Below are 27,437 nucleotides of genomic sequence, written 5' to 3' on the forward strand. Positions count from 1 at the left end.
CAACCTGGCATAGCACCCACTTTGCATCAGCTCCAATCAATGTTTTAAAGTGACATGATGTTGAAAGACATTAAAAGCAAGCTAACCCCATTTTAAAAATGTTTTATTAAGTTTCCCGATATAAAAAAACCATTTCAACTTAAAAATAATGTTAACCCATAAACCTACGGAAGAGGGGAGGACAAAGGCCCAGTCTTATAAGAAAGTGCTTCTAAATGTACAGACGCAAGACCAAAAAAACCTAACCCTATTTATAACACCTCCCCTTTTGATTTATGGAGTTATGCAGAAATATATTTAGACAAAAATTTGTACAGGGTCAGCAGTAGAACCCGTCAAAACACTCTTCTATAGTCTAAACTTTTTTCTATTTTTCAATACTTGTCAAGTTGTAAAGGGTCATTCAGTGACATCTATATTAAAAAACAGGGTGATTGCGCGTGAGTGTCAACGCAGCTGCACACCCTAAAAAAGTAACAGCACAACCAACCACCTAACAAAATATAAAATTTGTTTGTTAACAAATACGAGCAAGTTTTCTACATTAGAAGTATATTGTGAAGCAGTGTCATAAGAACTTTAAGATAACATTCCCTCCTTTCCCTATCTCATTGGGCGTTCCCTTGGCATGGTGGCAGGCAGCTATAAGTAGCTCCAACTTGTTCAAGTAGCATTTTCGACATTTTGACCACATGTAGAACACTGCAGCAGCAGCAAAAAAAAAATTGTCATCTGCCATGCCACCAGCTGAAGCCAGAGATAGTAACAAGGTGGTATTCCACACTTTATATACTACAGCAACTAGAGGAACAGCAACAAGCCTTCAAGACCTACATATCAAACCACCTTACACCTTACACCAGTGCATTGGAGAATCCTTACTATTTTATGCAAGCTACTGAAACCATTTGAGATTGTATGAAGTTAAGTGAGCTCAGCCTGAGTCAAGTCATAACCCTAATCAAACTACTCGAAAAGCAGATGGAAAAGCTGAAGGAGATGAAGCTTAGTGATTCTGCTAAGTATGTCAGCCTTGTAGATCAAGATCTTTATTCACCTTGCCAGAACCCAAGGAATTGCAGCATCTTGAAATTGGATCACTACACTTTGGTAACCCTGTTTGATCCTACAGTCATGGCCAAAAGTTTTGAGAATGACACAAATATTATTTTTCTGTCTACTGCCTCAATTTTTTTATTGCAATTTGCATATACTCCAGAATGTCATGAAGAGTAATCAGATGAATTGCAATTAATTCCCTCTTTTCCATGACAATAAACTTTATCCCAAAAACAACATTTCCACTGCATTTCAGCCCTGCCACAATAGGACTAGCTGACATCAGGTCAGTGATTCTCTTGTTAACTCAGCTGAGAGTGTTGACGAGGGCAAGGCTGGAGATCACTCTGGCATGCTGATTGAGTTAGAATAACAGACTGGAAGCTTTAAAAGGAGGGTGGTGCTTGAAATAATTGATCTTCCTCAGTTAACCATGGATATCTGCAAGGAAACACATGCAGTCATCATTGCTTTGCACAAAAAGGGCTTCACAGGCAAGGATATTGCTGCTAGTAAGATTGCACCTAAATCAACCATTTATCGGATCATCAAAAACTTCAAGGAGAGAGAAGAGGTTCAATAGTTGTGAAGAAGGCTTCATGTGTTTATAGGACTCACTTTGCACCCCCAGCTGCACTTCAGTGGAGATATTTGGTAAAAGTGATGTCTGTGTCATGTATTTCTGCCACTGCTCTGTCACTATTTTTAGCCAGCCAGATCACTACAGACTATGGCCAAAATTTGTGAAAATTTAGACAGTTGTGAAGGGATCAATAGAAAATAGATTGGAAATGACTGGTAATGAATGTTAATGCAATTATCAAATTTATTTTAATACACAATTATGTTTTATTTGATTCACAATATTATTCATAAACACTTGGGATTGCCATGGGGGCTTGGTTTGCTCCGAGCTTTGCTAACCTATATATAGGTTTGTATGAAGAGTGAAATTTTTGGGATTCATCGTTCGGAGCGAACTTAATTCTCTATGCAGCTATACAGATGATTTGTTTTTTTTGTTTGGAAAAAGGATGAAGGTTCTCTGTCACATTTAAAATATTTTAGATTATGGTTCACTAGTGATCACAGTGATTAATTACCTGGATGTCACACTGTTGGTAAGAGCGTAACTCATTATTACTGAAACATTCTCTAAGGTGGTTGACTCTTATAGTTATTAACACTATCGTATCTAATATGTGAATGGATAATATCTCAAATGTCAGTTTCTCTGCATGAGAAAAAACTGTTCTACAATGGAGGATTTTAGGAAGTATTCCAACATTCTATATCAATCTTTCATTAAACAGGGTTACCCTGAGCATATATATAGCATTTAGGGGGGTGGAATGAATGGAATGTATAGGTCTTTTGAATCAAACCCCTAAAGAAAAACAAAATAGTACAAAAGAGGAAGATAATACTCATGCATTTGAGATCAGATAAACTAATAGGCTCTTCTATTAATAAAGCAAAAAATACTGGGCCTGATTCATTAAGGAAAGTTAAGCAAGAAATTGAGTAAGTTTTCTTAAGTTTTCTGGACAAAACCATTTTGCTATGCAAGGGGTGCAAATAAGTTTATTATTTTGCACATAAGTTTAATACTGGCTGTTTTTTCAGGCAGCACAAAAATACTTGATAGCTTATTTGTACACTGAAATTTAAAGTTGATCTAGGAAAAAAAGCCAGTATTTTCCTTATGTGCAAAATAATAAACTAATATGCACCCCTTGCATTGTAACGTGGTTTTGTCCAGGATAAAACTTAAGTAAAAAAAATGAGTACTTTCCTTAATGAATCAGGCCCACAGTCATTAAAAAAAGCAGGGAGACTCAAAGAGACGATGCCCCCCAGTTTCTTCAAGAGTACTGAAGTATAGACAGGGTTTGTTATTAAGTCTTCGTTTGTCAGTTGGCTGAATAAGCTAGACCTAGTGGCTATTATCGATGTATCGCATGTAAATATGCAGATCACAGATGAAGTGAATTTTCTTCTTTTATATCTAGTGAAAAATGTCCTATTGAGAAAATGATGGATTTTCAGTCAAATTTTGTGGTATATCTTATTCATTGTCATTGCGTGATCCAATATAACAGATGAACTATTAGACCTGTGTATGTTTCTCAGTGCACTGAATTAATATCCTTAAAAATATAAAAATATCATAGTTTATCCGAGTATCTGTGCCATAATGGCAATCTGGAGGGATTAAAAATTAAAGCAATACAACAAATAAATATTACCAAAAGAGGGGGAGATCAGCTTAATCTCCTGTGTAAAAGAGAAGCCTACTGGATCTTTAAACTTAAGACCCTTATTCCCCAAGGGTTTAATGACACAATTGCATTGAATAATATCTGATAATTTGATTAGAATTGTGATGTAGTTCCTGTATTAGACACGTGAATATTTTATGATTCCTATATGCTATTCGAACAATATTTATATTGTGTGTAAGAATTATATCTCAATAGATTTGTTATCAATAAAGAACTTAATCCCCTGATGTATTGTACCTTCATAAATTAATGTTGAAATACACAGCAAACAAAAAGATCTAATTGGCGCACTGTAGGTCTAATTGAATAATAAACTAAATATATAAAAGTAGTTGTAAAATAAGGGGTGTGTAAGGCCCCACTAAATAAGGCAAACTATAAACAAAGGAAAAACTGACTGTTTTTTAATGTAGCACACAAATATCAACTTTAAATTTCAGTGTACAAATAAGCTATTAAGTATTTGTGTGCTACATGAAAAACAGTCAGTATTTAACTTATGTGCAAAACAGAATACTAATTTGCACCCCTTGCATTGTAACATGGTTTTGTCCAGGAGACTGAAATAAGAAGTTTCTCAAGTTAAGATCCTTAATGAATCAAGCCCCTATAGCCCATCTAACCCCGGAGTTTGTTGTACACCATTGTTATTCAATGAAGTGAGTTAACAGCTGATTAACCTGTGGATGATAACTAATACAATAGCTTTCTGGACAACAGAGAGACTTCTGAAGTACTCAGTCTGCATTATACATGTGCAGTATTGTAGTGCTATGGCTTTTCCCCCTACTATGGAGGGTTCTTCTCACGCCTAATCACATTCTGGGATTGACATTATGCATATTGGAGAGCTTAAATGGCATATCCATTCATTATCAGCTGATGGTATACTATTCAGTTTCCACTTGGACTCAGTGTGGATGGTGTATTTAACCCATGGTATACCACAATAATTGATTACCAATTGTTTTATATGAATAGCCTTATGTAGGAGTTCTAACTGATTATCTGTAACCTACTGTGATATGTGATTTTTGTTTCACTGATTTATTGGCCCATTGGTCTTATATATCGTAGGTGGTTATTGTTGCACTTGTATGAGTATAAAGCACTGTTACTCATTAAAATTTTTATTTTTATTTCCTACTATTTTCATTCTTTTAAATATTATTCTTCACTTCAAGAACAAGTTGAGGTGCTACCAACCAGCCAGAATATACACATCAGGTAATAACTGAAAACCCACCTCTTCAGACAAGGTTATGATATTCCTCAACCACCATCTTAATTTCCCTAGATTACCCTATTACCATCCTCTACACAGCTAACGCAAGACAACAACCCTCTGACCAACATTGCCACACACACAGCACACTCAATACTTTTACCTTTGCAGTCTGGCTGGTCCATTGTGCAATATGATGTAGCACATGCCCTTGTGTTTCTAACTCCCATTGTCCCATAGATTGTAAACTTTCGAGCAGGGTTCTCTTACCTCTCTGTCTGTATGTATTACCCAGTATTGTCTTATCAATGTTTGTTCCCAATTGTAAAGCGCTACGGAATTTGCTGGCGCTATATAAATAAATGTTGATGATGATGATGAATAAATATTTATTGCAACATTATGCTTAATATTTAAGATAAGAAATTTGACATTGCGGTTAATACCCCGCAAGTATTTTAGATCTATGACAGTTTGTCCAAACCCATAGAATTAACGTACTACTAGGTAGTTAGCAATTCACTCCCTGCACCAGAACTGTTACTGAGAGCTGTAAGTTAGAATCAGGCAAATCTCGGTTTATCAGATAAGGACACTTTGAGGAACACAAGGTAGAAGAGTAATATAGGGACGCTTAATATATATATATTTGAAACATCCATGATTATACAATTTACATGCTCCAATTCATTTTAGAAAGGGCAAAAGCTGTCTACTAAAAATTGCAGAGGACATATTACAGCTAAACATTATGACAGACATTAGAAGAACATTGAAACAATTTATAACACACTTTCAATTTCTGACTGTAATTTTATAAGAAACTTAAAATTAATAAAGAGTTCATGAAGCTTACACAGAAATTTGAAATCACTTTGTTCACTTTATTGCACAAATATTTCACTGTTTTTACCAAATTAATCATCATCATCATCATCATTTATTTATATAGCGCAAGCAAATTCCGTAGCTCTTTACAATTGGGAACAAACATTAATAAAACAATACTGGGTAATACATACAGACAGAGAGGTAAGAGAACCCTGCTCGCAAGCTTGCAGTCTATGGGACAATGGGAGTTTGAAACACAAGGGCACGTGCTACATCATATTGCACAATGGACCAGCTAGAATGCAAAGGTAAAAGTACTGAGTGGGCTGTGTGTGTGGCAATGTTGGTCAGAGGATTATTGTCTTGTGTTAGCCATGTAGAGGGTGGTAATAGGGGAGATTAAGGTGGTGGTTGAGGAATATCCTAAGCTCGCCTGAAGAGGTGGGTTTTCAGAGAACGCTTGAAGGTTTGGAGACTAGAGGAAAGTCTTACTGTGCGAGGGAGGGAATTCCACAAAGTGGGTGCAGCCCGAAAAAAGTCCTGTAACCGAGAATGGGAGGATGTGATGAGAGTGGAAGAGAGACACAGATCTTGTGCAGAACGGAGGTTTCAAGTCGGGAGATATTTTGAGACAAGTGAAGATATGTATGTCGGTGCAATTTTGTTGATGGCCTTGTATGTTAGTAGAAGAATTTTATATTGGATTCGTTGAAATACAGGCAACCAATGTAGAGACTGACAGAGTGACTCAGCAGAGGAAGAACGTTTTGCAAGGAAAATCAATCTAGCCGCTGCATGCAAAATAGGTTGTAGGGGCTTCAAGTCTGACTTTGGGAAGACCAGTAAGGAGGAAATTGCAATAGTCGAGATGATGAGTGAATGAATTAAGGTTTTTGCGGTGTCTTGTGTGAGACATGTGCATATTCTGGAAATATTCTTTAGATGTATGTAACAAATTAATATTTCATTGTGACTACAAATAAAAGTTACATTTTAATGTAACAAAAGGGATAACATGTTAAACAAACCATTTATCCCAAAGAGAAGATTAGGGCTGTTTGTGCAACTTTGTAACTAGCACTTGCGTCTTCTTTTGCCTGATGCCCATTGGTCTTATGTCAGATATGTCTAACGTCAATATTGGTTTTTATTAAATATATTTATCTGTATATTGCGCTCCTTTTTTTATTTCTGTATTTTGGTTGTACAGGTTACAGAATCCTGATACTGACAGCAGCAGTTCACATAGGCAGTGTTTTATTTGAATGGTTCTAGCGTCTGATTTTATTTATTCTGTTTAAGGAGCAAAACTATAAATACAGAGAGGTGCACTGTTGATTAGCAATATCCATCAAAGCAAACTAACACTAAGATTTGGAACCTTGCTAATAACGTGTAAGAGGTTATAATAACTAGGAAATAATCATTTCTCCCAAATGAGACTATATAAAAAATACAATTCTAATGGGCCTATTTATCAATTATCAGGGTTTTCACCCTACGTTTAACGGTCCTTTTTGACACCCTTTGCTCCGAGTTTTGGAGGTATTTACCATTTTTTAGTTACCGGGACAGTGCTTCTGAAAACGAGCCGTCTCGGTGAAGTACTATCCCCATAGTGTTATCTTTCGCCACTAGCTTAATCATACCTCTCTATATGTCTGTCCCCGGCAGCGGGACAGGGGCATGAACACGTCACAATGGGGCCATTACATACCTCCCATTCCCCACGTGGGACAAACATGTCCTCAGGAGGTACAACGGAAAGAGACATAAAATTGGGACTCTCCCACTGAAACCAGGACAGTTGGGAGGTATTGCTTAGTGCTACGTAAAAGACTTCCTTTCCTGCTTTGCATGCACATGTGCAGCCGACAGGATGTAATGTATCCGCTTTGTTACTCTTCTGCAGCCTTAAAATAAATGTAAAATCATCTTTAGTTGGTAAACACACTCATTTTTATGCAGGGAGATCTATGGGGATAGTGGTGCTAAGCGTTAAGTTTGTGAATGCAGGAAAAATCTACGCTATCTCCGGTGTTATGGCTTTTAATAAATTGTCACGGTACTTAAATTAGTGTGATGGTTTCACAAAAAAATTATATAAAGGTAGATAATACATTTCTAATATATAAGACAAAATAAATATAAGTATCGCACACAGTTGTTTTAATACACTATTTCTTGCACACTACTTTACTATCAAATTGATTTATTTAGCTAAATTTCAACAATTTTCTCAAAGTAACAGAGAAACGAATAACATATATGTTTTAATTACATTTTAATATATCTCAGGCAGTGTATCACCAAATATACTTCTGTTCCTCTTCTGTACTGGGCACAGGCCCATCAGCTGTAGGCCTAATGCAGAGGATGGACCCAATACCCAGACTTCTAGCACTTTGTACTTTATCCTCTGCGATAAGTTCTGCTGATGTGATTCATACAGAGGTGTGAGGGTACTGTGATATGTGACAAACAAATCCATATACTGTAAAAACATTTACTTTGTATAGGAAATGCTTTCCTAAAAGAGACATAGCTACACCAGTAATTATATTAATAACAAATATATAGTGTCATTGAGAAACAGGAATCATCTGTATTGTACTCTCCATTTCTTAAATTGCCATTACTGAAAAATTAGAACTTTATTTGAAAATCTTTGTGTTTGTCTGAAGTTTAGGTCTTTACACGGGCAGTTTTGTTAGGTTTATACAGCACAATAGTGCTCTGCTTTACAATTATAGGACAGTAATAACAAGAACATCTAAATGTAATATGCTTGAACCCCTTATGACAAGTAGCTTGTACGAGGTCATCCTCACAGCTAGGTGTGGTTCACCTTTATTTAGGGTTGTGTCCCTTGGGCTCTTGTTAAAGCTGTTTTTGAATCCAGGAAAAAGGGTCTCTGAATCTATCCTATATTGAATAATATAATTTATATGCAGTCTCCTGTCTATATTGATTCATACAATTATATGTAGTCTCCTGTCTTTTTTAAGTGATTGTCAGAATTGTACACCAAGGATGAGTGAGATCCTGCTGTCTCAACTGGTATTTGCTAGACTCACCGCGGAGTCTAACAGAGCGAAAGATATTCACCAGGGATCCCCGCAAGGACATTTGGGCTTAGTGGCTTCTACCCTGCAGGTCGCGGCCCCCTAGGGAAGTTCCCAGTGAGACAGAACAGAGAGGTGACTTTGAGAGTCAACTTGACAATGAGGAGTACAACCCAATGACGGGCAGATACATTAGTCTCTAATGCAACACTGGAGAGACGGAGATGATGACCCCAGACAGGCAATCCACGGTGAGGTAGTTAGGCAGAGGTCAGCGGAGATCAGGATATGTAGCCAACGATGAACCTCAGCTATTACCACTTGGAAGTGGAAGTGACCAGCGGAGGTCAGCAGTGCATGAAGAGTAAGTAGTGGTCGTTGATCACAGTGATTACCACTAACGAGTGGAATAGGTGAGCAGATATCAGCGGTATACAGGGTATGCAGCAGACGGTGAGCCACGGCTATGACCACTTGGAAGTGGAACAGGTCAGCAGAGGTCAGCGGTGCGTGCAGAGTAGGTAGCAGGGATAGATCACAACGAAGAGAAGGGAGCTGCTTCAGGCCAGGTGAAGACTTGAAGAACCAGCACTGAAAGGTGAGGTGAGGAGCCTTATAAAGAAGTACTGACCAATGGCCAGATTGGCCAAGTAACACAGGTGAAGCATAGCACAGGTGCAGACTGCTGCTGACAGCATGCACAATGGGGAGAATTAAGATGAGGGCAGGTGTGCCGATCTTCAAGTGGAGATACCCGGAGAGCGGTGTGTGACAGTGATACAGTCTAAATGTAGTCTCCTGTCTATATTGAATGTTATCATTTACATGTAGTCTCCTGTCTATATTGAGTAATATCATTTATATGTAGTCTCCTATCTATATTGATTGATACAATGTATATGCAGTCTTCTGCCTATATTGAGTAATATCATTTATATGTAGTCTCCTATCTATATTGATTGATACAATGTATATGCAGTCTTCTGCCTATATTGAGTAATATCATTTATATGTAGTCTCCTATCTATATTGATTGATACAATGTATATGCAGTCTTCTGCCTATATTGAGTAATATCATTTATATGTAGTCTCCTATCTATATTGATTGATACAATGTATATGCAGTCTTCTGCCTATATTGAATGATATAATTTATATGTAGTCTCCTGTCTATATTGATTGATACAATGTATATGCAGTCTTCTGCCTATATTGAATGAAATTGTTTATATGTAGTCTTCTGTCTATGTTGATTGATACAATTTATATGTAGTCCCCTGTCTTTATTGAATAATATAATTCATATGTAGTCTCCTGTCTATATTGATTAAGAAGACCATTCTACTTTTCCAAAGAGTGTCCTTATATAATTAATACTGAACAACTGCAGCCAACAATCTCCATTCAGAGAGATAACAAATGCATTTACTATTAAGACAGAAACAGTATTTAAGACCATCTGGCAGTCATTAGGTGCGTGTCACTGGGCAGTAGGCACCATTATCAATGTAAGATGTAAATTCATAATGAATAATGAACCATTCTGTTTGTAATTAGTTTTTTTTTCTCTAGCCCACCTGGGGACCTGATATTGAGCGCTGCGCTTCTGAGCAACTTGCAGCTGAACCAGTAGCCACTTAGTGCCTGATTACAGGTTAGGAATAATGCCAGCAAAGAGGTGTAAAACCATGTAGTGCTGCGGGGGAGAGTGAGAGATGTAAAGTATGCAGCCCAATTTGGAGTTGGAATGGTCTGTGTCCTAGCTCAGCTCTACATCACAGAGTAAAAATAAAGCTGCACAGTACTTGTGTGCTGCTTTCAATAGTATCCAGTATTTGCCATGTATGCCCAAAAATTTGGATAGTCCCGATTTTAGGGGACTGTACTGCTCAGCAGGGCCGGACTGGGACTAAAAATCGGCCCTGGCATTTAAAGCACACATGCCCACCTCTGCTGATGGGTAGGAAATAAACTGTGTGCCGCCGTGGAGCGGCGGCGGCACCAAGGGCATGGCCACATGTGGTCAATATGGGGCGTTGATACATACATTATACATCCCCCAAGCACATTATGACACCACCAGTCTACTGTACTTATCTATCCATCAGGATAGAAACTTCCTGTAGAGTGAGCAGGGCCGGATTAACCCGAGGTCTAACTGGGCTATAGCCCAGGGGCCTCGGGCATCCAGGGGGCCCTTCAAACTCCTCAGCAGCATTATTGATCGGTCGGGGGCGGGGGCGCCCCCGGCCCGATCGATGCTGCTGAGTACTGTCAGTGCAGTCCTCCGTCCCGGCGCGCTGTAGTCTGCTTACTGAGGATATCTCGCGAGAGTTCATGAACTCTCGCGAGATCTCCTCAGTAAGGAGCTTACAGCGCGCCGGGACGGAGGACTGCACTGACAGGTAAGTGCTTGGGGGGGTCCTCGCGGGGGGTGGGGGGCGGCAGACGGCTCCCATTGGGGGCCTCGCGGGGAATGGAGGGCCCCTTAGCCCAGGGGCCTCCATTCCCTTAATCCGGCCCTGAGAGTGAGTAGTGAAGCTCTTGTGAGACTTCTTATGAGACTTAGAGCTCCTTGGCTTGCTTTGCAGGCTGTGTCCTGTCCGAGGACGGGGAGCAACTATCAGCTGCCTTCTGATAACCAGAGAAGGATTAAAGTTCGGGGGGCCCTCGATATTTAAGACAGGGGGGTCCCTATTATGTAACATGATTATAAGTTTAGACAAATTTTAGACAAACACACAGGCAATACTGTGTGCACTACAGTCAGGTGCACGCAGCTCTGTCTTCACGAGCAGTACAGTGTGAAGTGGGACATACCTCCCAAGTGTCCTTCCATTCAAATCCTAACTAAGCAGGACAGTCCCCCAAATTTGGGACTGCCCCACCAGATTCATGACAGTTGGCAGACTGTCCTGCTCTCTCCTACCTGTTCTTGTCACTTTCACAACCAGTGGCTGCTGGTGTCTTTAGTTCCTGCTTGTCTGAATCCTGGAATGTTGGGGACCCTATTTGGGGAAATAAATGTGTACATTAAATCTAGAAAGAACAAGTGTGGAAAATTTCCTTGGCGCCTAGTGAAAGTGATGAATGATAACGTAAAGCAAATGTTGATCTATAAATTACATATGTACTCATGAACATAAAATAAAATCAATTTATTATGTGCACACAAATATAATAAATAATTGTACTCCTGTCCTGGCCAGAATGGTCTACAGCTATACAGACAGATAGCCTAATATACTATGACTCAAATAGGAAACAAGATAAAGCAATATCAAATAAAACAGGATGTACAAGATATACAAGATTTATATCAATGGCATGTGGAACAAAATAACTTTCCGCCAGAGATGTTAATCTTGCTATGTGATGCCTGACAGTAGTAGAACAAAGCCTAAACCATGCTAACAGTCAAGGTAAATGAAGTGTCAAATTGTTAAGCAAGCTTGTCTTAAATGTGAAAAACAAGTCCTCTGTAGGTAAGGAGTAATAAAGTTCCAGTATATAGTAGGTAATGATTTATTCCGTTTGATAGGAATGAAGTCTGATACGCACAGATGTACCCTCCATTCAAAGACACATTATCAGTATTTCCAGAACGATAAATAATTATTAGTATAAGGTTGTTCCTTTTGTTTTAAGGAAAAGTCTAGTTGTTCAAAAAGCAAAAGTAATCCAGAAGATGTAGAAGGAAATCTTGTAGACGTGTACCCTCAACTTACATCTTGTTGTAAATGCAGAGCTTCTCCTCCCTTATTCAAACGTTCCTTACCTCAGCCAGGAACAGGTGACAATGTCACCTGTTAATAATATAGCAATTGATGACAAAGCATTAAAAAGGTGGTTTTATTCATTTCCCTCTCCCCCATAAAATACATTTATCCGGATCTTATTAAGATCTACTGTACAGAAGAATTTTTACAGTTGCTCTTGATTGCAAACACATGTTCACATGTTCTAGCAGCATACACAGCCGTCATCACTAGTAATCAGCACTTACACCAGACCTGTAGTTGGTGCAAGTGATACAACTGAAAAACACAAACCTTGAGATGCCCAAAGCTTGTGTCAGACATTGCTGAGTGCACTCAAGCCTGGCACACCCTGACTGTACATTGACTATGTGCATAAGCCCCATCCCCTCCCCATGACATCGTAGGTTATAGTAAGGGTCGTTTACTCTCAAAGATGAATTGCATGTTACTGTGTTCCCTGACATGTAGTCCGTTCCTGGGCATGCACAGAGCCATTTTTTGCAAAATACTCCACATATTGGCAGTTACATTCTGTAATGGATCAAGCCCAATGTCTCTAGAGCTCCATTACAAGATACCTAAATGCAAACACAACTGGTCTTTCTAGAGATAATATATTTGTGACCAACTGTATAAAGAACTCCACACAAAACCAAGTTTTTCAATCAGTTAAGTTAAAAAACGAATTCCTACTTACCTTGGACGCCCTTTTCGCTTGATCCTCTATAGTGGACAACCATCCGACCTCATTAAAACAGGTTGGGTGTTTGTCTATAGAGTGGGTCTGTTACAGCCATTATGGACCCCAGCCCAGTAAATCTGGCCAATGGCACATCCAAGGGAAGCAGGACTTCTTTTTAGCTTAACTCCTTGATCTCTAAGGAGTTATCCTTAAAGACCTCTAACTTCCCAAATTACAGCATTAAGCAGCCAATTAAGTTTACATTGATAACATATTATACCAGTAGTCACTGTAAAACATGCAGATCTGCATTTACCATGGGCAGAGCTGTTCAGGATGTAGCATTGAAAATGGTAAAGGAGTGACATCAATTTATAGGATTGTTTGTGTCCTCTTGTAACTTTTACATAATACATTTATCTATTGTTCAGATGTCTTTCTGTGCTATTCAGCTACGTATTGTTATCAAGAAGACTTCTGCGTGCTCCCTAATTGCATACAGTTGTATCCAGAACAGATCTGGGTGAACGCGTATAAACAACTCAATCTCATGATATAAATATATGACTAAAAGGCTTGTCAGGAAGCCAGAAAGACTCAGAATGTATTTAGTAAAAGTTGAAGGTGGATATTTACAAACCAATTAATTAAATTAATCAGCTGGAATACAACTTTTCATTTTGTTTAGTTTTTTGTCCCACAAAAGGGTCATTAGATAGAAGAACCTGAGCATTCGGGGGACATAGTACTAATTTGTACTAAATAGTACTAAATTGGTATATTAATCTTTTCATTTGTTGTCTTGCTACTGTGTTATTTCTTTTTGCCCACATACAGAGTTTCTGTTTTATCATTACTACTAAGGGGCATATTCAATTGTTGGCGTTACACGAAAAAGTAACATTGTGTGCACACTATTACCATCATTACGGTAATAGTGCGCGTAATTACTGTTATTACGGTACCTTTCACGCTGGATGAGCTGCGAGCTGAAATCTTAGTAATAACGGTAATAGTTTTAACGCTGTGGGAACATCAAACAATTGAATATGCCCCTAAATGTTGAACCATGTGCTAATTCACTGGGCACAATTTGTTTGTCCTGAATCCTGTAAAATGATATACCATAGGGGCATATTCAATTATCGGCAAAAACGCCGAAAATCCCGCGGTCCGCACACTATTACCGTTATTACGGTAATAGTGCGCGGAAAAACAGTTAATACGGTAATTTTCTCGCTGGATTTCAGCTCGCAGCTCCCTGAGCTGTGAGCTGAAATCCAGCTTACTATTACCGTATTAGTAATAGTTTTAACGCCGCGAGACTTTCGGAGAATTAAATACGCCCCATAGAGTGCAATCTTGTTGTTTAATTTTAAAGATGGTTTCCTCCTTCTGAAGACTAGAGTTTATTGACATGAAGATATCCTTCTTCTTTAAATGTACTTTCACCCCTACTTTCTTTCTGAACTTTTCAGAAATATATCTATATCATAAGGCAGAATTGTCTTTATTGCCGTGATATACTATACATCTGATGATATAAAGTTTTGCTGTTATGATATTGATTTAAGGCACCTCCTGCAGTTGTAGGAGGTCGGATCTTTGAGTCTCATCCCTCGATCAGACGCTCCAGTTTGTTCCTGCAGCTATAGGTCAGTTCCATCTGACCTGCTGCCTGACATTTGTTTGTGCATTCCTTCTCCCAGCCGCAGTGCTTCGCTTCTGGACTACTCCTCTCTACCTTGTGCAGCACTCCATCTGGCAGTGGCAAAGTGTTGCTATATGTATTATAGCTTTTCGCAAGCTGCAGATCATCACATCCTTTTGTGATCCTGTTAGTAGCTCCTAGTAATAGGATCACCTTTGCAACTGCAGATCATCACATACATCCTTTTGTGATCCTGTTGCTAGAGGCTTCCCAGGTCCCCAGGACTTTCGCAAGCTGCAGATCATCACATCCTTCTGTGATCCTGTTACTAGGGTTTTCATCATCATCATCATCTATTTATATAGCGCCACTAATTCCGCAGCGCTGTACAGAGAACACAGTCATATCAGTCCCTGCCCCATTGGAGCTTACAGTCTAAATTCCCTAACACACACACACACACACACTAGGGTCAATTTGATAGCAGCCAATTAACCTACCAGAATGTTTTTTGGAGTGTGGGAGGAAACCGAAGCACCCAGAGGAAACCCACGCAAACACGGGGAGAACATACAAACTCCTCACAGATAAGGCCATTGTCAGGAATAGAACTCATGACTTCAGTGGTGAGAGGCAGAAGTTCTAACCACTAAGCCCAAATTTGGGGTCAGTAGTATCTAGTATCACATTAAAATTATTATACAATTAGAACATCTAACCACCACTCATTCCTTCTATATGTCCTCATTTTGATCTGTCTATGCAACTATGGGTATTCTGGTTTGGTTTAAATATAAACTGCACAATTATTTTGAAATATTATTTTTATTATTATTATTTTTATTGCTATTATTACTGTTTATTTATAAGGCGCCACAAAAGGTCTACAGCACCATACGTAGAGAATACAGTAAACCAGTACTAGACAAAATAGGACATTCCAGTAAAGGCAAAAGAAGTGAACTACAAAATAGGTAAAACAATAGAATACACATCAAATGAATAGCCAAACCAGCAAGAAATAAAGTGCTCGGCGGTGAATAGTCCCTTACAATGACTAGAGGTGGGGAATAAATTAGCACAATTTGATCCTGTACCAAAGTGTGTGGATGCAGGAAACAGGCTTAGAGCCACTGATTGAGGGTAGAAGTGAAGACACAGGTGAGCTGGTGGCTTAAGTAATGAGAGGAGGAGGACACGAATGAAGAGGATCCTGCTTGTTAGAGATTACACTCTAAGGGGATATAGGAAATATAGAAATGAGAGTATTATTTCTATGAATCCTATAACACAAATATGTAAGTATGCATAAGCATCGTCACCGTGTTATGGCTGAATCGATACTGTCAAAATTCGTCAGTGACCACACCAGTGATCACTAGAAATATAATTATTATTGAAGAACTTTGGCAGAAATATTACTAGAAACATGTGTAATGTCTCTCCAAATTTTCTTACTATGCAATAATCTCCAGTTAATTATCTCATTATAGTGTCATTTTCTAACGAGAATTATTGCTGAAAAGCAATTTGATCATTCAGTCGGTTCTGTATGTACTTCACGGTTATGTACTTTTTCTTTATGTATTTTACTGTACCCTATTGTGTATGAGAGGAGAAGGTCTCTGGTCAGGAAATCTAGAGCCACGTCTATGAGTAGACATCATTTATCTTACGTTTCAGGAGTGGTCTCAGTGTGGTGTCACATGGGTGTTTTTAAGTTGCGTACATGCTCTTCAAAGGCAATGAGTTTTGTACATAGTGGCTCGCGAGCAAAGTGCTGCAGAAACTTTTCTGCCTTTAAATCTTAAAATTTGCATCATTTACTGAGATCCTGTTACTAGGGGCTTCCTAGCTCCCCAGGACCTTCGCAAGCTGCAGATCATCGCATCCTTCTGAGATCCTGTTACTAGGGGCTTCCTAGCTCCCCAGGACCTTCGCTAGCTGCAGATCATCGCATACTCCTGTGTTCCTGATAGTAAGGGCTTTCCAGTTCTGCAGGACCTCCCCTCATCCTTATATAGCTCTCCGGCAAAACTCTCTTGTTTGTTTACCTTGTTCTCACCTCAGTCTTGCCCGTCACCCCCTAAGAGAAACGCAATCTGAAGTTGGGGAACCGCAAAGTCCAAACTCCCTATCGGGGGTCCCTGGCGAAAAAACCTCTGTCTCTGTTAGACACTGCGCTTCTAGGGGGTAGCACCAATTCGAGCACGTGAGAGTATTTGTCAAATTTGTACTGCACTAACAATTAATTAGAGGCATCTAAAGGTGGAAACCCTTTAACAAGTTTCGCAGTGCTGAGACTACTACCATGGGGAATATATCACACCTACCTTCACTACCCTTATAATAAACCTATATCTGAAAGAACACAAACACAAACACATTATATGAATCTCTTCATTTAACACAGCAAAGCAATATTAGCTACATGGATTCAACACTGCCATTGTTATTCCTATAATTTCCCATGGTATTAAAGCATTTCCTAGGGTACGGCCCCTGCAGACTATTTTTAATTCTTGAAATTCATTTCTGGAAATTATGCGACGAGTTGTGCTGATTTTCTTGAAGACGACAGAAGCCCATCTGTTCCACAAGCCTCTGCTAACAATAATGCTTTTATGGAAGTCATAAATGAGTATTATAATAAGGAAAAATGACAGTACATTCAGTGTAGCTCTGTTCCATTACACGACAAGCACAGAAGGCCTTGGCTGTTTCATTCAGTGAAAAGTGGCAATTTATAATAGATTTATAGAACTAGACCATGTACTTGTTTTCAGATGTGGTTATATAATATCTCAACATGGATCATTACAACAGTTTTTATTAACAGTTGCATTTCTAAGAAAAGAGCTCTAAGGTCTGTATAACAGATTTTGCTCCAAGTAATAGTCATTGCACCCAGCACAATTCTTTTTTTCTTATAGAGAATAGAAATTAACTGACCATTCGGTCAAATTACATTTGGGAAGGGTTTATATAATGATGAGAGCGTCAATAACTTACATGTATTGCCCTAACCTTAATATATAAGAACATCATAGGGATAAAACACATGACTAACTATGTATCTGCAACACTGGTATCTCCTGTACACTTCAACACCAAGACCCAACTCCAACAAAGATATATATCAGTGGGGCGCAGAAGGGCTGTGCACTACTATATTTCAGTTGGGTGTGTATTTATTACTGGCTAGCTCAAGGAGGCAGTGTCTTTTGAAAAGATGCTTTATGATCCAGAGTTTATTTACTTAACCAGAAGGTTACACATTGTATACCCTTCCTTCACAGTCCTACTTCAAGGCTCTCATTTCCTCCCAATTCTCCAACCCCCATTGCCACTTAACCACCTTTAACTCCCTCCTCTCCCCTCTCCGCTCCCATTTCTCTCCTCACTCTCTGCTCTCACCTTTACTACTCACTTCACCTCCAAAATTGAGTCCATATGTCATGACATCTCCTCCCGTCAGTACCTTCTCACCCCGCCCTCTCCACCTCTCTACCCACCTTGTCCTCCGCTTCCACCCCCCTCTGTGGATGCTGCCTTCACTTGTGGGGTAGTTCTTGGAATAAGAGTGATTCAAAATTGTAATTATATTTGGGAGGACATTCTGGAATCTTTCTGCCTTTGAAACTCACCTAAGGAGACCAACGTTTTACATAGGAAATGATTAGGGGCATATTTCTGTCATTTCGTGACCACAAAAGCATCTTTTAAGTGAGATTACGTTGACTTTCTTTTTGTGTGAGGCCTCAGCAATAAAGACACTCTTAATGTAACCTGTATGGGTATCCCATAGTCTCCCATAATATTGCACAGAGCCCTGGGTAATAACAAAATATCTATTTAAGCTTTCTCAGTCACATTGTTTAACAATTCAGCCTCCAATGCATTGGTTTCCCATACTGAAGGTTCATCTTAAATATCATACTAAGGGGTATATTTACTAAACTGCGGGTATGACGATGTGGTCATGTGTCCTATAACAGCCAATCAACTCCTAGCTGACATTTTGTAGAATGTACTAAATAAATGATAACTAAGATTTGATTGGTTGCTATAGGTAACATCTCCACTTTGTCAAACCCGCAGCTTAATAAATATACCTGTAAGTGTCTGGCTGATGAGTGTAACATCGACACTATATCAGTGAAGACCAGTAGGTAATTTTATCTCATACTGACCTGGTTTGTGGATTTTGCTAGACATCCAACAATGAGTGGGACCTCCGCAATTGTCTGACATGTAAGGAAAGGACTTCCAGCTTCACAGGTGGCTTCAATCCATCAATCTGTTTCCTGTCAATAGAGGGTAAATATACCATCTTAAAATCACCCCCAAAGATAAATTGAACCAATCTCCCCATACGTGCTAGCATTTTACATAACAAGGAAACCTGCTGCACATTAACAGCATCAACATTAACTATGGCAATATAGGTCTTACAGTATAATAAACGTAATCGCTGGGGTCACGTATGAAATTAAGAACATGAAACATGGTTTGTTGTTGCTCAAAATAGAGGTGTCTGAGTATAAGCAGGGCCTGATTAAGAGTTCTGGCAGCCCTAGACTAATACAGCCATAGCGCCAATGCCCCCCCCCCCCCTCCCCCTCAAAGAAAAATTCAGGAGTATTCTCCAGCAAACAAATTTAGTCAGATTCTCTGACCTGTTCATGCTGCTCTTTCTTGCTTGTTCTAGGAGCTTTGTTGTCGTTTAGCTGCCTTCTTGAAAGTTGGGGTCCTGTTTTGAAAATGTGCAAACATTACAAACCCTCAATGATTAGGCTCTTTAGAGATCATCCTCATGAACACCACACAGTACAGAGATCATGTCCCACCCACCTGTTGCCAATTCATGACACCCCAGCCATTTCATCACACCTCAGCGGCCAATTCATGACTCCCCTGGCAATTTCATCACCCGCTTCCCAAGTTATTTTTCATCATCTATCCCCCCAACCAGTTCATCATCCACCTTAGCTACCCCCAATACCTTCCACTTGCCAATTTATAACATTAGTGAAAAGGATATATGCATAAATGTCTCTTAACCAGCATTAAACCCAGTGGGTACATCTATGCACACAGATATGTAGCACACAGATATTAACTTTAAATTTCAGTGTACAAATAAGCTATCAAGTATTTGTGTGCTACATGAAAAAACAGTCAGTATTTAAGTTATGTGCAAAACAGAATACTAATTTGCACATATTGTATTGTAACCAGGGGCGCACGCAGAGGGGGTTTCTGGTTCTCCAGAAACCCCTCCCCTCCGTGAACAAACAAGCACAAAACAGCATGTATTAACATGTTAAACAATGCCCCGACAGCACCGCTTTGGATGCTTCTTTGACAGCGCCACGGCTGCTGTCCTGTACAGCAGCCGCGGCGCTGTCAGAGAAGCCTCCGCTCGGTGCTGGCTGCTGTACAGTTCAGAATCCCCAATGGAGCTGCTGCGCATGCGCGGCCGCAGCAGCTCCTCCCTCTCATATCTGCAGGGATTACCGCGCTGGCCGGGTGAAAGCTGAGAGATCACTATGGCCAAATTTACATCTTATACATATATAGATCAGTAAATAGCAATATTGTACAGTACTCACAATTTCACACCAACCCTCAAAAACACCCCCTCTAAACACACCAATAACGTGATAGCACTACACACATAAGGCACACAGACAAGATACACACAGAAACACACACATGTTAAAACTTTTGTCATCTTTGCCTATTTCTCCCATATTTTCTCACTGTAAAATCTTGCCCAGTTTCACAAGATTAGAGGGGAGATCTGTGAAAGTTTCATTTTGTCCAGCTCAAATTACCATCATGAGGTAAATCATCAATTCCAAAGATTTTAGATGCTTTTACTCTGCTGAGCAGAATCTCCCTTTTGCCACTCATTTGAATAACTGTGCATCTCAGTTTCCACAGAAAGCCCATTAATATGCATTGCCCATAGATATGAATTGGAAAATCTCAGCCAATCCCAAGTAACTAGACTGACTTGGCTTACTGTGACTGTAAGGTATATTTTTTTCAAGCTTTACGTAGCAGGCTAAAATAGTGGATCCTATAACATATTGGTTATCATCAGCTATTTATATAGCGTTATCAATTCCGCAGCGCTGTACAGACAACTCACATCAGTCACTGCCCCATTGGAGCTTACAGTCTAAATTCTCTAACATACAACACACAAACAGAGAGAGACACACTAGGGTCAATGTGGTAGCTGCCAATTAGCCTACTAGTATGTTTTGCATATATGTATGTAATATAGTCCAAACTTGTGTCATGGTTAAATGTTTTTTGTTTATTTTTGTGGTTGTTCATTTTTTTAATGTGCGTTAGCAATGCTATTTTGATGTGCAGTATCATTGCTAGTTTAAATACGGAGTGTCAATACTCATTTTAATGAAGGGTTTAGATTGTTTTAATGTATAGTATTTTAGTGTGTGGTAGGAATGATTTTTTATGTTTTATTTTGCTTTGTTCCGAATTCAACCATTTGGAAACCCCCCTTAAAAATCCTGCGTTTGCCCCTGGTAACATGATTTTGTCCAGGAGACTGAAATAAGAAGTTTCTTAAGTTAAGATCCATAATGAATCAGGCCCCTTGTATGTAAGTGTTTTTTATCTGTAACATTTGCAACAGCTTCTAGACAGGTGTAAGTGCTGACTAATAGTGATGACTACACGTGTGCATGCCACTAGATTGTATATAACATCTGTATGCTAGCAAGAGCAAGTATAAAAATGGACTATATGTACAGTACACATTGAGAACATCCTGATTTATGTATTTAATGTTGAATTTTTTAAAAAAAATTAGTAAACATTTTTATTAATGAGTATCGAATTATGAGTTAGTAATTTAGTTTATAATTCTTTCTTTTACTTGTGACAAATACCATACATCCAGAGTGTACTTATATCCAGACTCAAATGGAAATGTATCTTGAGATCCTCTTGTATTTGAAAATGGGCGCACAAGTTACGTGTCGGCTGAAATCTCAGTCTCACAACAGAACGGCTGCAGAAACCAGAACCACAAAATTTACAAACTATCTTATTATAAATAGGGGGCATGGAATAAAAAAAATGTGGATTTTCACTTTAAGCCTTTGTATGGAGTTGAGAACTGCATTCAGACATAATGGGAAAGAGTTCTTGTTTCCTTTCTCTGGGTCCTCCGGAACAGCTGACAGTTGTGACAAAGCTGTTGCATTTGATGCCACCTCTCAGAGACAAGAGACACTCCTATACAAGTGTTAGAGCTTATTCATCTGCCTCGATATAGAGGACAAAGAACCTGACAGGGGGATAGAGTAGTGACAGTACAAAGAAGGTTTATGCCTGAGAAGACAGACAATATCCTGGATGATGTTTGGAAGACAACAGAGAACGGTAGAGAGGTCATTACCTCTACATGTGGTTTTCTGTTCTATAAAGAGCCATAATTTCTTACCTTATAAACAATATTATTGTATGTTTTGTAGACATCTTTTCAACAGAACATTTCCAGTAAAATCCCTTTCTACAAAAACACTTGGAGACCCATCATTTGGGTAGCACGTTGGCTCAGTGGTTAGCACTTCTGCCTCAGCACTATGGTCATGAGTTTAATTCCCGATCATGGCCTTATCTGTGTGGAGTTTGTATGTTCTCCTCCGGGTGCTCCAGTTTCCTTGCACACTCCAAAAACATACTAGTAGGTTAATTGGCTCCTATTAAATTTACATTAGTCTCTCTCAGTTTGTCTGTGTGTGAATGTTAGGGAATTTAGACCGTAAGCTCCATTGGGGCAGGGAATGATGCAAGTGAGTTCTCTGTACAGCGCTGCGGAATTAGTGGCGCTATATAAATAGATGATGATGATCATTCAACTTAATGGAGTGCCTCTGTAAACTCTGGTGAAGGTACCTGCACCATCATCAGCTATTTATATAGCGTCAATAATTTCACTGTGCTGTGAGGTAGAGGTGGGAACCACAAAGCCACTGAACTGCATATATATATATATATATAAAAGTGGCGGTATAGCATACCACCGTCTTCAAGTACGCTTGCACAACAGTACATTTATTATTTTTTAAATAAGCACAAATCCTTCTCAGATATATATATATATATACTACATTGTGAAATATTAATTAACACATAAAAACACAGTTCATTCTACACACATATTAAAATGTTATTACAGTAAACTTCTACAAAGTTAGACAAAATGTGCCGTTCTCTCTTACTCGATCTTGCAGTGTAGACTACCTGATGTTCTCTCTTACCTGATCTTACAGTGTAGACTACCTGATGATCTCTCTTACCTGATCTTACAGTGTAGACTGCCTGATGTTCTCTCTTACCTGATCTTACAGCGTAGACTACCTGATGTTCTCTCTTACCTGATCTTACAGTGTAGACTGCCTGATGTTCTCTCTTACCTGATCTTGCAGTGTAGACTACCTGATGATCTCTCTTACCTGATCTTGCAGCGTAGACTACCTGATGTTCTCTCTTACCTGATCTTACAGTGTAGACTACCTGATGTTCTCTCTTACCTGATCTTACAGTGTAGACTGCCTGATGTTCTCTCTTACCTGATCTTACAGTGTAGACTGCCTGATGTTCTCTCTTACCTGATCTTACAGTGTAGACTGCCTGATGTTCTCTCTTACCTGATCTTGCAGCGTAGACTGCCTGATGTTCTCTCTTACCTGATCTTGCAGCGTAGACTGCCTGATGTTCTCTCTTATCTGATCTTGGAGCGTAGACTACCTGATGATCTCTCTTACCTGATCTTGGAGTGTAGACTGCCTGATGTTCTCTCTTACCTGATCTTACAGTGTAGACTACCTGATGTTCTCTCTTACCTGATCTTACAGTGTAGACTGCCTGATGTTCTCTCTTACCTGATCTTACAGTGTAGACTGCCTGATGTTCTCTCTTACCTGATCTTACAGTGTAGACTGCCTAATGATCTCTCTTACCTGATCTTGGAGCGTAGACTACCTGATGATCTCTCTTACCTGATCTTGGAGCGTAGACTACCTGATGATCTCTCTTACCTGATCTTGCAGCGTAGACTACCTGATGATCTCTCTTACCTGATCTTGGAGTGTAGACTGCCTGATGTTCTCTCTTACCTGATCTTACAGTGTAGACTACCTGATGTTCTCTCTTACCTGATCTTGCAGCGTAGACTGCCTGATGTTCTCTCTTACCTGATCTTACAGCGTAGACTGCCTGATGTTCTCTCTTACCTGATCTTACAGCGTAGACTGCCTGATGTTCTCTCTTACCTGATCTTACAGTGTAGACTACCTGATGTTCTCTCTTACCTGATCTTACAGCGTAGACTGCCTGATGTTCTCTCTTACCTGATCTTACAGTGTAGACTACCTGATGTTCTCTCTTACCTGATCTTACAGCGTAGACTGCTTGATGTTCTCTCTTACCTGATCTTACAGCGTAGACTGCCTGATGTTCTCTCTTACCTGATCTGGCAGCGTAGACTACCTGATGTTCTCTCTTACCTGATCTGGCAGCGTAGACTGCCTGATGTTCTCTCTTACCTGATCTTACAGTGTAGACTACCTGATGATCTCTCTTACCTGATCTTACAGTGTAGACTGCCTGATGTTCTCTCTTACCTGATCTTACAGTGTAGACTGCCTGATGTTCTCTCTTACCTGATCTTACAGCGTAGACTACCTGATGTTCTCTCTTACCTGATCTTACAGTGTAGACTGCCTGATGATCTCTCTTACCTGATCTTACAGTGTAGACTACCTGATGTTCTCTCTTACCTGATCTTACAGCGTAGACTACCTGATGTTCTCTCTTACCTGATCTTACAGTGTAGACTGCCTGATGTTCTCTCTTACCTGATCTTGCAGCGTAGACTGCCTGATGTTCTCTCTTACCTGATCTTGCAGCGTAGACTACCCGATGTTCTCTCTTACCTGATCTTACAGTGTAGACTGCCTGATGTTCTGTCTTACCTGATCTTGGAGCGTAGACTGCCTGATGTTCTCTCTTACCTGATCTTGCAGCGTAGACTGCCTGATGTTCTCTCTTACCTGATCTTGCAGCGTAGACTACCCGATGTTCTCTCTTTCCTGATCTTGCAGCGTAGACTACCTGATGTTCTCTCTTACCTGATCTTACAGCGTAGACTACCTGATGATCTCTCTTACCTGATCTTACAGCGTAGACTACCTGATGTTCTCTCTTACCTGATCTTACAGTGTAGACTGCCTGATGTTCTCTCTTACCTGATCTTGCAGTGTAGACTACCTGATATTCTCTCTTACCTGATCTTACAGCGTAGACTGCCTGATGTTCTCTCTTGCTTGTTCTTGGAGCGGTGTTGTCAGTTGGCTGGTTTCTGGAAACTTGGAGTCCTGTATTGAAAATGTGCAAAATTTGTATTATAGTGCAAAATGTTAACAAACCCTGAATAATTCAAACACAACACTCTATTATGACCAAATAATACAACACCCTAGTACAGGCATATATAGACAATTAAATATATGAAGATTACCTAATCATATACAAAGATCTACCAACCTCTGTCAGTTAATTAACCACTCCCTTAGCCAATTAATAATTGTGATGCCCCTTCAGCCAGTCACCGCCCCCAGTCATGATCTTCCCCCTGGTCAATTCATCTTACCCTGCAGTCATTTAATTAACACCACCCCAGCCAATTGATAATCTTGATCCCCCTACAGCCAATCCACCCCCCTAGTCATGATCTACCCCTCTAACCAATTAATAATCTTTATGTTCCTGCAGACCATCCATCCGCCCCAGTCATGATTCCTCCCCCGGCTACTTAATAATTTTGATACCCCTGCAGCCAATCCACCATCCCCCCCCCCCCCCCCCAGTGATGATCACCCTCACCATCCAACTAGTTATTAATTTTGCGTTCGCACTGCCTGGCAGCTAACAGCTTCAGATTTGCTGTTAGCTGCCGCCTCTCTGAATGAATAGGTTGAGTAACAGTCTGACTTGGGGCCGTCCCCTTGGCATAAGTGAGAAACCCGGCATTTTGAGAAGAAAAAAAATGCATTTAAAAAAAAAAGAAGAAAAAAATAACAAAGTGTGTCAACGCTGAGCCCCCTAGGACCCAGCGCCCAGGCTGCAGCCGGATCAGCCTATTGGTTGATCAGGCCCTGAGTATAAGTACATAATAAAGTATGTCTTATTGTAATGTTTAGGAGAGATTGAAAATGAGTCTCTTACACAAATATGTTGTGCAGGAAAAGTTCTTTAATTCATGTTGCTAACTGTGCTGGGATTGTCACCCCCTCTGGTGATAGACGAGCTCTTTGTTGTTGGTAAAAGGGGGGCATAAATTGGGCTTAAAAATACCCAGACACATCAGGAGTGATGGCTTATCAACCAGATCTCTTAACAGACTGCAGTTATATTAACTCTCATTCATTATAATGACAGACACAATAATTAGTATTATGTATTATAATAATGATAATAATAACAATAACAATACTAATAATAATAATAATATAATAAAATAAACATGATATACATTTAATTATATGTTCGGTTTGCAACCCCACTTTAATATTTGCAGTACAGCTGTGTTATCTATTGTTCTGTTTTAATCCTTCAGTGCTTCTTATGTAATGTTTCAGGACTGGAACATTCTTCATTTGATTTATACCACAAGCTGTTCAGATGTGATACTGTTCACTCATAATGAAATACCATGGAAATCCTATTCAAGGTTAATCTCCATAGCAAGGGCTTGTTAACTATGAGGAATAAAGATCAATCAGGAAGTACTTGCTATGTCTTTGAGATCCACAACCTGTCTAGAGTTCTTCATTAATGCCTATTTCATTAGCAGTGTGTTTGTGTGCTGTGTGTCACTACTGTACTATACTAATATTGTGACATGTAGATTAATGGATATAGCTGTATCTGTTAGTGATACATTTATAACCCAACTGAACGTGTACATACTTTGAAATCACTGAGAAATAGGCAAACACAGAGGGGCTTGTGTGGAGTTACATTCATATTAGAGATGGACGGTCTTAGTTCCCTGAGAACCGAACCCGCCCGAACTTCAGGTATCCGAGTACCAAGCCGAGCCGGCTCGGTACTCTTCCGCCGATTCGGAATTCAAAACGAGGTAAAACGTCACCGTCACGTCGTCGGAGCTCGGTTCTCGCGATGTTTCAAATGCATAAATATCCGCCTCCACAGCAATCCAGCGCCATTTGACAGAGGGAGAGAGAAGGGTTAGGTCGCAGGATTAGAGCAGGGAGAGAGCAGTTATTAGAGCAGGAAGAGAGGAGGATAGAGGAGGCATTTTTCCCAAACATTACAAACTGTTTGGGGTGTCATATTCCCTCCCAAAGAAACAATTTTTTGCTTGCAGAAATAGTAATATACCAGCACAATTTCTTTCTGAATTTGCACTACAAGTGTTAGGTGTCACATATTCCCGTGTAGTAAAAATATATTTTCTGGTGCTGATATTATTATATACCAGCACTATATATTTCTGAATTTGGACTACAAGTGCTTGGGGTGTGACATTTTCCCCATTCCCCAAAAATCTATTTTTTGGTGTTGAAATTATTATATACCAGCAGTATATATTTCTGAATTTGCACTACAAGTGCTTGGGGTGTCAGATATTACCCTCTTTGATAAAAGCTATTTTCTGGTTTTGAAATTATTATATGCCAGCACTATATATTTATGAATTTGCACTATAAGTGCTTTGGGTCACATTAAAATGGATTCACAGCAGTCCACATATGAGCAGGATCAGCAAGCAGCTGCTGGCACCAGTCCTGATGGTAGTCTTCC

The 27,437-nt window shown here is 39.5% G+C and overlaps 1 long non-coding RNA gene across 1 annotated transcript in view; it reads right to left on the reverse strand.

Annotated features, from left to right (window-relative positions):
- Positions 1-1,265: 1,265 nt before the first annotated feature.
- Positions 1,266-27,437, reverse strand: part of LOC142157637 (uncharacterized) — a 43,254-nt gene continuing 17,082 nt past the window's right edge. The window contains exons 2-4 of the long non-coding RNA XR_012692536.1: positions 19,241-19,314; positions 18,755-18,868; positions 1,266-1,500 (exon numbers count right to left, since the gene is read on the reverse strand). This is a non-coding gene — a long non-coding RNA (uncharacterized LOC142157637). The remainder of the gene's footprint in view (positions 1,501-18,754; positions 18,869-19,240; positions 19,315-27,437) is intronic.

The sequence above is a fragment of the Mixophyes fleayi genome, chromosome 5 (genome assembly GCF_038048845.1).
Source record: "Mixophyes fleayi isolate aMixFle1 chromosome 5, aMixFle1.hap1, whole genome shotgun sequence".
In the NCBI taxonomy this organism is placed as follows: Eukaryota; Metazoa; Chordata; class Amphibia; order Anura; family Limnodynastidae; genus Mixophyes; species Mixophyes fleayi.